This window comes from Pyxicephalus adspersus, chromosome 12 (assembly GCF_032062135.1).
Source record: "Pyxicephalus adspersus chromosome 12, UCB_Pads_2.0, whole genome shotgun sequence".
Taxonomy (NCBI): Eukaryota; Metazoa; Chordata; class Amphibia; order Anura; family Pyxicephalidae; genus Pyxicephalus; species Pyxicephalus adspersus.
The window spans coordinates 21,801,360-21,812,444 of record NC_092869.1 but is presented as its reverse complement, the minus strand read 5'-3'; the positions used below and the strand labels follow the sequence as shown (position 1 = coordinate 21,812,444).

Sequence of the window (11,085 nt, the reverse complement as noted above, 5' to 3'; positions counted from 1 at the left end):
ACCGGATTATTGATGGCCAGATTTTGATTGTCAACCTGTAATCATAAAAATGTGATGATCAATTATTTGCAAGTTGCACCAATTCAAGTCTATCGAGGTGGCAAAAATGGCAAACCACCCCTGGATTCTACATGTAGTGACTAAAAAAATCCTTGACTGCCTAATACCACCTAATAAAGGATAATGAGCGGACCCATTCAGTCCAATGTCAACCAATTTTTGCAAGCAGTTTTGGGCAATTTTACAGCTCAAAACCACTTGCAAAAACTGCTAGTCTGAACGTTAATGGATATAATTAACAGTTTTCATTATTTTGTGGCTATACCTCACATTATCACATTTGTCAGAAAGGTGACATTAGACAAAAAAAAAAGACAGATTGAAAATGAACGATGTTTTCATCACATAGCTAAATTATCCAAAAGCTGAAGGCATTTTAATTTTTGTGCTTCATGTGTCGATATACTAGTGAACAACCTGTTTTTTTTTTCAGGCTTTTATAATAAAGTAGTACAAAGTGTAAATTGCACTGATAATTCAGAAGAACCATAACCTACAGCAATCAGTTAGAATTCCAATCTTTGCTGCTGCAGCTACTTTGAATAGTTGGAAAACTGTACTTCGCTGCAGCTTTATCTTTACATATTGCTGCAAAATTACAATGAAAATGATAACATTTATCTTGCTTCAATAAAAAAAAAGCAAGCTTTCAAAACTGGATACAATTCTTTTTATCTAGATCCAGCACTGAATGTGACAGCTGCAGATGTTGCTGCTATGTTTCCTGCCGAGGGACTTCGCTCATAAGGGTCACCAATATGTCACTGGTGCAGGTAAATTACAGTATTTATAACATGATAAACCTCACAAGCGGTTCATCATCATGTTTTGTGTAAGTGAACAGAAGTACTATTACTTGATGCATATTTTTATGATGTGAGTTGGTTTTTGATGTTGGGTTTATATAATGTAGTATGGTGTTTAATATCATATTCATATTCATCCATGTAAACATTTGACAGTAGCCAGAGGAAAAGTACATAGTCAGTTGGAGGCACCTCCAGGAAAGTTTCATAATGTGCTTAGGAAACATTAGGTATTCAGGTATGCAATGCAATCTTCTAAGAATTTTATATGTAGCTGTAAACAGTTAGATCTGATGTGGGAAACATACAAAGGCTTACTGCTACATAAGGATTTAGAAAAATGTTTGCTAAAAAGAGCAATAACATCCCATAGGATTTCTCCCACACTAATCCTCCCTGTAATAACCCTGTACACCAACACAAGCATTGATGTATTCCCAACTTTAACCCTTACACTAACAATACTTCTTTCAATCTTTTTTTTAACCCAGATTTTTTAACCCAGGTCCTAAAGACCATTAGCAGTGATCCTAATGTCTAAAGTAGACCCCTGTTATAATAACTGTTTTTTACAGAACATATTCTTGTTGTACTAAAAATTGTGACAATACATAAATAAAAATATTGTGACATTACATATATATTAAATAATATGATTGTTTGATCCTAATTAGTGGAAAAAATAATAGTCTATGGTCCAATAACTATAAAGGAAAAAGCTACCTGTTTGCCCCTGACTTATATAGGCATATGCTTACCATTGCTTAATAAACATGGCCCTGCAGTCACATAAACCCGAACACTAACCCCAAAGCTAGGTACACACGTGCAATAATTGTCATTAGAAAACGAACGACTAACGATTATGAACGATTATTTTGAACGTTCATATTGTGCACAATTCTGTACAGGCTGCAATGATACACGCTAGATACGATCGTCTAAACGATGCAGGAAGTGACATGTAAAGGAGAAAGTGCACTGCAGAACCATCTACGATCACTGAACGACCATATACACAATAGACTGCGAACAATCATCGCCCAATCATCAGATCCCCCGGGACAGTCGTTCGTTTCCAGCTACATTCCTCATTCATCGGCTTGTTGTGCACTTTTTTTGTTAATGATTATCGGACGAACAGTCGTTAGTCGTTCGTTTCCAACTATAATTATTGCACGTATATACGCAGCTTTACACTTATACGTAGTGTAATCATAGTGTTAATACTTACATTAGAGGCAAAGTAACAGCATAGCAGCTGGAGGGTGAAAGCACAAGGTTGGGGGAGGGGGGGGGCAGACACCTAACACACCCCTAGCTCTTTTTTAGAGGGCAATGATGGAAGTCACTGCCTGCTGTACTGGTGGGTTTGTGTGATCTTCTTTTAACAGAGTGCTCTCCTAAACATTTTTTGTTGCAAATATTAACAAGTCCTTTTAAACTCATCTTGCTTGAACATAGTACTTGAATATAGTAGAATTCACATGCAGAAAATTACTACAATTTTTGTCTCGCTGTAGGAGGAAATACTGCTGCCCTAAGATATGTGTTCAGAGTCATTCATGACCAAATATACTCAAAAAATGGTAGATAACACTTTAACATGAAACCCACTCTACAAAGATGAAAGATATGCACTGAGATGCACACAAAAGCATAACCCACTTGGTTCATACGTTAGTTTTTTCATGCTGGTCCACCCTAGTCACTTTAGTCTACTACATGATGATCTGAGAACCCCTACTAGTAAAAGAGAAAAGTCATTCCAAAACAGACTTATGGTGGATTCCTTGGTGTTCATTACGTGCAAAAATCCTGATGTTACAGCTTAACAATTGGACACGTTTAAATGCAATATAAATTTTAACCGACTTGGATATTGTGATGCAGAAAGAGAGAGAGAAATTGACATAGTGTAGGATTCAGGAAATTTACTCCCAGTGACCCTATGAGGTGTTGTTTGAATTCTAGCTATTGTAGTTTACCAAGAACACAGATTAGGAAAATGAACAGAATTTTCAGATTTGAACACAGTTTAAGACCTCCATGTATGGCAGTAATAGCCGCAAATATTTGTTTAGATATTATATTTTTTTTCTCTTATGCCAGCATCAGATTTTATTACAGCGATATGTCATGATACTTTTAATAAAGGCAGAGCATGTGCCACACTTCCCAAAATTATCCAGAGACCATCTCAAGTTTATAAAAAAGCAACTATTGCAAATAAAATTTTCCAAAATGTTTTCCACTGATTGGCACAAATGTGGAGACCTTTTACGATTCTGAATTTTTAAGGAATTAGGCCTTTCTACCCACTGTTACTTTGCCTAGTGTTAGTCTTGAATATATTGTGTTTTCATAGTGTTTGAGGTGCCACTTTCTCTTGCATTCACCAGCAGGACATGCTAATTTGCACTTATAAAAAATGTTGTCAGTTCAACTTGAAAATTCTACGTGGTCTGCTGACACAGAAAGCAAAGCAGCTCGCTGACAGGAATGAGCAGGACGGCTTGATCTTGCTGTGAAGTGTCCCTCTCCGGCATGTCAGGTCAGTTCTAAGACTATTTACGAGTAAGCATTGCTTGAAGTGGAAATTTTAAAACACTGAAACAGAAATGATATGTGTACAGGTAAAAATGAATTTACAGTAGAGGTTAGGTAAACATGATAGAACAGCTTGACCAAAAGCAACACTAAATGACACCTTCATGCCACTTTAATCCAGGCAGAAAGTTTTACAAGCGGGTAAATACACACGGTCCATTCAGGACTTGAAACCAGGGGCAAAGCGATATTAATATGAGACCTAACTGGAAGCCTCACACCCTCAAGGCATCTTAATGGTTATTTCCAACACTCTCAGCCCAAAATAACATTTTTTTTAGAAAGTTGAATACTTATAGGTTAAGTTGAATACTTAAGGGCTATTTATAAAGCAGTGAATCTGACATCCACTGACACAGGTGGAAAATCTTCCAGGTCCATGTGTTTCAATGGCAATGACTCCACCAGAAAATGTTTGAGATTTAAGACTTGGGCATCGTGATTGTAGCTGTAGAGGATCATTTAAAACATTTAGCACAATGTGGGAAGAAGGTTAAGATTAGCTTGGAGATTAGCTTGAAGTAGGAATGGGTTAGAACCTCAGGTCAGGTTTGGTTGCTAATGTATCATCGTATTGGAGACTTTATGCAACAGGGTTAAGAAAATATTCTTAATAGATTGTAATGGAGTCAAAGACTTCAAAAATCCATCTGACAAAATTCCTAAACTTTACCCATTCTATCCCAGAATATAAAAGGGGTTTTGCTGACGTTGGGCTTTAATTAGGCTGAGAACAGTAGTTCCTATGGTTTCTACATCTTTAAAGGAAAACTGCACTTTCATCCAATGATTGACTGTGACAAGGCAGAGACCTCACATACAGTGCCCTCTTAACAAAAACTCCTCAAATGACACCCCCACTCAAATGATCGTTAAATAGCCAAAAGGATGTTTCTTAATAGAGGTGTTCCCTATTTTTTAACCTGGTAATCCTGCTAGTAAGACACCTACAGTAAGTAACACCTTTCATTCTATTTATTTCCTCTGTAGCCCATAGAAGAGAGCTGTGAAGAAAGTGCACAGAAGTTACAAGGTCACCTAATTTCTGGCAGGTTCAACAGGTGAGCTTCTGCATTTGCATAAATTGTTCTTAGTATGAAAAAAGAAAATTAATGTAACCACTACACTTTAGGACTAGTAAGCTACAATATATAAGAATATCACTGTGTGATATTAAACAATTCTGCCTTTATTAATTTTTTCATTATTCATTATCACTCTCAGAGCTGTCTGATTCTTACAAATGTTCCTTGAATTTGGGATAGTGGCTTCCATTCATTGACCTAGTCCCAATTCCTGATATATATTTGGTTGATGTGCAGAACATAAGAAAGACTATCTGTCTGCTCATTCTGCATTATCCTCTTCCTGTTCCATGTCAGCACATTTGCTCACAGAACATCTGATTGGTTCCCAGTGCTGTCCTTTCCATTCACATTTTGGTGCTATAATTAAGCTAAAATAAGGTCATATTCAGATACTTACACTTGTTTTTTGCATTTAATGATTATATTAAATGCAAAAAAATTATATTATATTATATTATATGCATTTAATGATTTATTACAGATTCTATTGCTGAAAATATTTGTGTCCTTTAAATCTCCCTGGAATTTAAAGACAGCTACCAACTACTTTGTACAACATATTACAGCATCAATGTATTCAGATACATGCACCAATTCTCCCAGGTTGTTTGCATTGCTTACCTTCTTTTGGAGTTTAATATTCTTGCCATAAGAATAGAAGGCCTCTTCAAATTGGGTATTATCTGCATTATCCCATTCAGATGGAAATGGGGCAAAGTACTGTGTCTTATCCATGGCTTGATGTACGTTGTGCTTGTGCCAGAAATGCACGGCAAGAGCCTGCAAGGAAAGCTAAAATCGTGGTAAGCCGAAGAGGAAACAGAATTGCACCTTAGAAAAATAGGCAGCAAATATTTACATGTACAGGAAAAGGATTAATGCAAGTCTACTGAAAAATCTCTCCCCTTTATTAAAGTTAAAATGATTGTTTTTACCATATTTCATAAATGCAAAAAATGCTTTATATCCACAATACATAAAGCACTATTTATTCCATTGGAAAAACATAAAACTTTAATACAATACTGTAGGATCTCACTTCTTCCCAGAGTCAATATGGCAACCTGAGCTATGTAGAGATGAGGGCACCATATACCAAATATATTTTTTTTTTTGCAGCAATTGGCATTTACCAGAATCTGCTGAGAGCAGGCCTATTCAGGTGCTTTAAATTCAAGTTTGCCTGTACTATAGTTTGAAGAAGATGAGGCCAAGCAAAAAAAGTAAAAGCCACAGGTTTTCACCACAGCACCCTGCAAAGAGCTGTGGATCTTGTTGCAGATGACTTATAGGTTGAATGTCTCTGACTCACCAGAACTGGCAGCTGTGGAAAAAGGTGCCAGAACAACAGACAATCTTGGAATCAAAGTTCAAGACAGGCAGGCAGATGCAATCAGGAACAGTCAGTTAGTCATGATTTAGCAGCAGGTAGGTAAACTGGAACACAGGTATATGAATGGGTAATTGAACACTTGTAGTCCCTGATATTACTAGAGGCACCTTGGGTCACAGCAAGCACCTAGGATGAAAGAAGGCACATGAGGACTCAGTAGGCACTTGGGGTAACTGGTAGAAACCACAGAGGCTTAACATTATTGGCATGACATATTGTTCACTCAATGATTGCTACACTGATATGCCAGGAATCAGGAAGGCACCCTACAGATTGGCTAATGCACGGATGCTCCAGGATTTGAGTTAAAAGAAATAAATAAAAGGAAGTTGGGTAGGTATTACCATTTGTATGATACATCACATAAAAATACATTTATATATACATCATGATAGATCATCTCATGTACAATTGATATGCACTTTCCATAACATGGGGAGATATAACCAATAACTGTCCAGTAGAGAACACAGAAAGTTATCAATTAGGTTGTTTTACTTCCATACCATTGGGAGTTGCAGGGACATATCCAGCTTCCTTGGCCATTTATGTCTATCTTTGTTGTCATCAGGTGGTAGGATCATTAGGTGAGCAGCTTAACTTCAGTACAAGTTTAACACTAACTGGCACATTGACCCCTCCAGCTAGTTAGGGAATATAATCCTCATACAAATAATATACAGACTTACCCTTTTCCACAATTTGACTTTATATTTTGCTTAAGATTATCTTTTGATTATCATTATGAAACTATTAGAAATTAAAAATTAAAAATAAGAAATTAGAAATTAAAAATTAAAAAAACAATAGGGTCAATTCACAAAGCTAACACTCAAGATAGGAATCCTTATTTTTAAAAAGTGACAGCTATTTTTAATGAATGCTAATGAAATTGTATTTGAATATTATAGTCACAAGGCTGAAAATAGATTGTCTAATGCTCGAGTTAAAGCTTTGTGAGCTGAACCTAATTTGCACTATAAAAAGCCTTAAGAAATGAATTGAACAGTCAGAGCTTTTGTTTTATGTCCAGTAGGGAAATATTAAGTGAAACTGTCAGGATAAAAATATGCAAGCTGCAACTTCCAAATAGTTTTTTAAAGGTGGAAACTCCAGTGCTCTCATTCTTATCCTTGCTTCACTACCTAATACCTGACCCAGAACCTTTAAGACACTAAAGAATTTGTGGCTTCTGGACCCCACAAGTTTCCATCCCTAAAGTAATGGCAGTTACTTGTTAATGTGTTTCCATCCTGATTTGATTTATTCATACCTTTCATGCAACGCCATACTTGATTACTATCCCATTGGGTTGTTTATGTCTTTGTAATAAGATTCCTTTTAGTGTGGCATACCAGACCGCTTAAAAAAAAAAAATAGTTTTTATTTAAAATAATTTCTTACTTTCAATAAATGTAAGATGCTGTGTGTTGTCACCAAACTCTTTATTGGGGCCTAAATTTGAAATCTGAAAGATCCTGATCAGGTGCGCAGACTTATTTGTCAAGTTCATCAATGTTTTAGAAGTTTAGTGCCAATTCTGCAGATTTAAAAAGACAAACATTATATATACCGAACCTGAAGCTTAGAATTTGGAAACAAATCTGAAACGATTAACATCAGTGATTTAAAAAGTAAACATTATACATAATATATCATACTCACAGTAAAAAAAAAATGGAAATTACAGGGATCTATCAATAAAGCCGACTTTTTAGTTTAAAGCGCTAGTTGATCTAATTCCCACAATATTTTTTTATACTGCCTTCAAAAAAATATTGAACATAAACAAAAATGTAGTCATCCCCTAGTTTGTCCAAAAGTAAAAGTGAATATATCCCACAGGTAACAGAGTGGTAAGAGAAAGCAAGGAGGTAAACAGGGTGCCAATTCCTCATCCTCCCCTCTCTTCTCCATAGGACAGAATGTCACTGTGTGTACAGGACTCGTTCCTTCATCTGTCACTTGAAAAAAATCATAAAAGATCATCAAGAATATCATGGGGTTGTATTACAGTGTTTGACTTGATGATTTTGATGTATACCATGTTTTGGTCTCTGCAACAGAAGCTATTTTAGAATAAAAATAAACATTTACACAGTGTATATGAATCCCAGTCTGCACATCTAAAAGCTCAGTGGTGTTTTACTAAGTAAAATGGAGCAAACTAGAACAGATAGGTAGATAATTAGCATTTATAAACTGCAGGTGCATACAATATTAAGTAACAATCTGATTAAATCTGATTAAATACAACAGGAACGACGTGTAGCAAGTATTGAGTATGAGGTTACAATTTTCCAAACTAAGTTCTGGCAGAATGGTCTAAAACGAATTTCAGAATTACTATTAATTAAAAAAGAGAAGAATGAGATAAGAATTTTAAATGGCACGTAAAAAAGTAAAGTTGTTGGACAGCGAATAGTGATTATTGCCATAGCAAAACACATTGGCATCATAATGGGAGGGATCGTGTGAACATCTGAGCACCTGCATTGTTTTATAAAAAACTTCGGCAAACGTAGCAGACATGCAGGGTGGCGGTCCAATACCGCACCAGCACGTCAACCTATTTCTGCAGTTCCAGGGCTGGAGAGAACATATGGAGTGCTACTATACACTAGACTATACATTTTATTGCTACTATTTTATCTATAAGTTGTATGCTTTTCGCCAGGAAGCTCTGCAAATATACATCCACTATAAGGTATTTCACCACAATGTTTTAATAAATCCAAGGAACAGTTCATCATGACTGTGCAGTCATATAAATAGTCAGTTTAAAGTGCTTCAAACTCAATATTAGTTTTAACGCATCAAACAATCCTGTCCTGCCCCCCATCTCTGGTTATCTCCCTAGAAATATATCCCTAGAAATTTTATTTGAAAATTCATTATCAAGTGAAAATAAAATTGAGCAATCCAAGTTCTGATCACAGTACTATACCTGTCACTGACATGTAAAAATGCCACCAGATGTGTCCTCCTGCCAGCAAAACCAGCTTCCAATCTGACCACTGGTCTTTGACAGCTGTCAATGCTTGGTGACTGGATTGGGTGAAATCCACTATACAAATTGACAAATATACTACAACTAATTTTCTGATTAAAAAATTCAAACTCAAGATTTCTGAATCCATATGTTTTTCTTGCCTAGAATGGAAGAAGTTTTAGTTGGAATTTCACTGTTCTGTTCTTATAATCAATTGTGTTGTCAGTATTCCAGGAAGCTATTGTTGGTTTAACACTTATAATCAAGACTGAAGATATACCGATAGTATAGTTTTTTTTTTTTATTTAGATCCAAAAATATGCTAATAACCAAAGTCTATATTGAGTGGAGCAAATGCTAAACCAGAAAATGCCCTTAAGGAGGCTTTCCATTTCACCCATCGTCTTATTTGTATATACATCCATTTATGTACCTTATATATATTATATGATTTATGCATTTTTTGACTGTTGCATTTTACTAGCTTGCTTTAAATATTTACAAATGCTTGGATCTAATGTGTATAGCTTGTGGATAAAATCTAGCAGAATCATTCTCTCATGCTGGTTGAATACTATTGCCCCTTGGTAGAGAAATGGCAGCATTCCATGTGAAGCAGGCCACATTTGAATGGCAGTATCTCTAGCCTTTGTCAGGGAAATTGAGTGTAGAAGAGAGAAAAGATAATGTGAAGCGGAGGTGTGCAATTACCAGTAAAATATCACTTTGAAAAGTGTCAGAAACACTGACAGAGGAGAGAGGTGATTCTGAGAATTAAACCTTGGAAGATAAAGTTATAGAAAGTTTCAAGTATACAATAGGAAATACATGGGAAATGAGATGCCACTGAATGATAGATTGCACTGCTGTAGTTATTGTTACATCTGTACAAAAATTCTCCATATTCTGCCTTTTAGTGCCCTATCTTCATGTCTTATTATTAGATATCTTTTAATTTGTGACCAGGTTTTATGATATTAAAAAGTCCTTAACATCATCTACCTGTAAATATTTTTTTCTTTGCAGTCAATCTATTGTTAATTTGATGGTACAGATGTTTTTAATTAAAACCTTTCTGTTTTTTACACATCATATTTTATACCCAGTGACATCATCATTGGGTCTCTCTTTCTTTCTTTCTATGCAATGCAGGCAGATCACTGCTAGTGAGAGGAGTTGGCAGATGGCAGTACTTCTTGAAAACATTACAACTTGCAGTATTCTTCTCAAGAACTCTAAGCCTTTTTTCAAGCAGGACTTGCAAATATTGAAATCTTGATGGGTGAATGTAATTTTAGAGACATACAGCCTATACAGGCTGCATTTGCAGGCAGACCACACTAAGTAAACCCCAGATGTAATGCTGAGCCTTTGTGATGAAAAAGACTGAAATTCAATGAATGGAGCAGAGCATGAAAAGTTCAGGCAGGGGGAAAATCTAAATTATGCTGGTATCTTGTACAGGTAGTCCCCTAGATAATGACATGTGACATACAGATGACTCCTAGATACAAATGATGCTTCCCTGCTCGCTCATGTGAAGGATGGAGGCTTGATGGGGGGGAGGGGGAGGTTCGCATGACTTGCAGAAGAAGTCTATTGCTAAACACAGCTGAGGTTGTGAGTGATCCTAAGGGCTGAGCTGTTCTGTAACCTCTTGTAACTCTTTAATGACCAAGACAAACTCTGCAGTTGTTTCTTTTTGCATATAAAAGCACATATTTCTCCAGAAGTTCTTGAATGCCTAGACTGAAAGGTAAAAATGAATAATATGTTGAGACATACATCTGTCGTAATTGCATTTAATAAAATAATGTACCTGTTAGGAAATGCTCATCCGTCCGGCAACTCCGTGCTGTGCACTATCGCAGAAAAAAACACTGTTTGCTCTTTCTAGCAATGTCATTTGCTGCAGCCAGGTGAACTAAGATAGCAGCAGCCTCTGCTTCCCCTTAGTTGTACAACCTGATGTATTTTTGGCATCCCCAGCATCCATTGTTGGGCTGCACACAGCTGAAGGGGACACTAGAGGCTGAACATCTCCTAACTCGGTCCTGCGCTGCTATTGGCTGCTGGGACTTTAAAGCCTCGCTGCTCCCAGTCACCAGTGCCTGTTATAGCGTATGCTGGGTTTAC

At 36.4% G+C, this 11,085-nt stretch overlaps 1 long non-coding RNA gene across 1 annotated transcript; it reads right to left on the bottom strand.

Annotated features, from left to right (window-relative positions):
- Positions 1-2,886: 2,886 nt before the first annotated feature.
- Positions 2,887-8,721, bottom strand: LOC140342414 (uncharacterized). The gene is made up of 3 exons (XR_011923078.1): positions 7,362-8,721; positions 5,186-5,344; positions 2,887-3,476 (listed from the first exon to the last, which is right to left on the bottom strand). It is a non-coding gene; the product is annotated as an uncharacterized lncRNA (long non-coding RNA).
- Between the last annotated feature and the right edge of the window lie 2,364 nt (positions 8,722-11,085).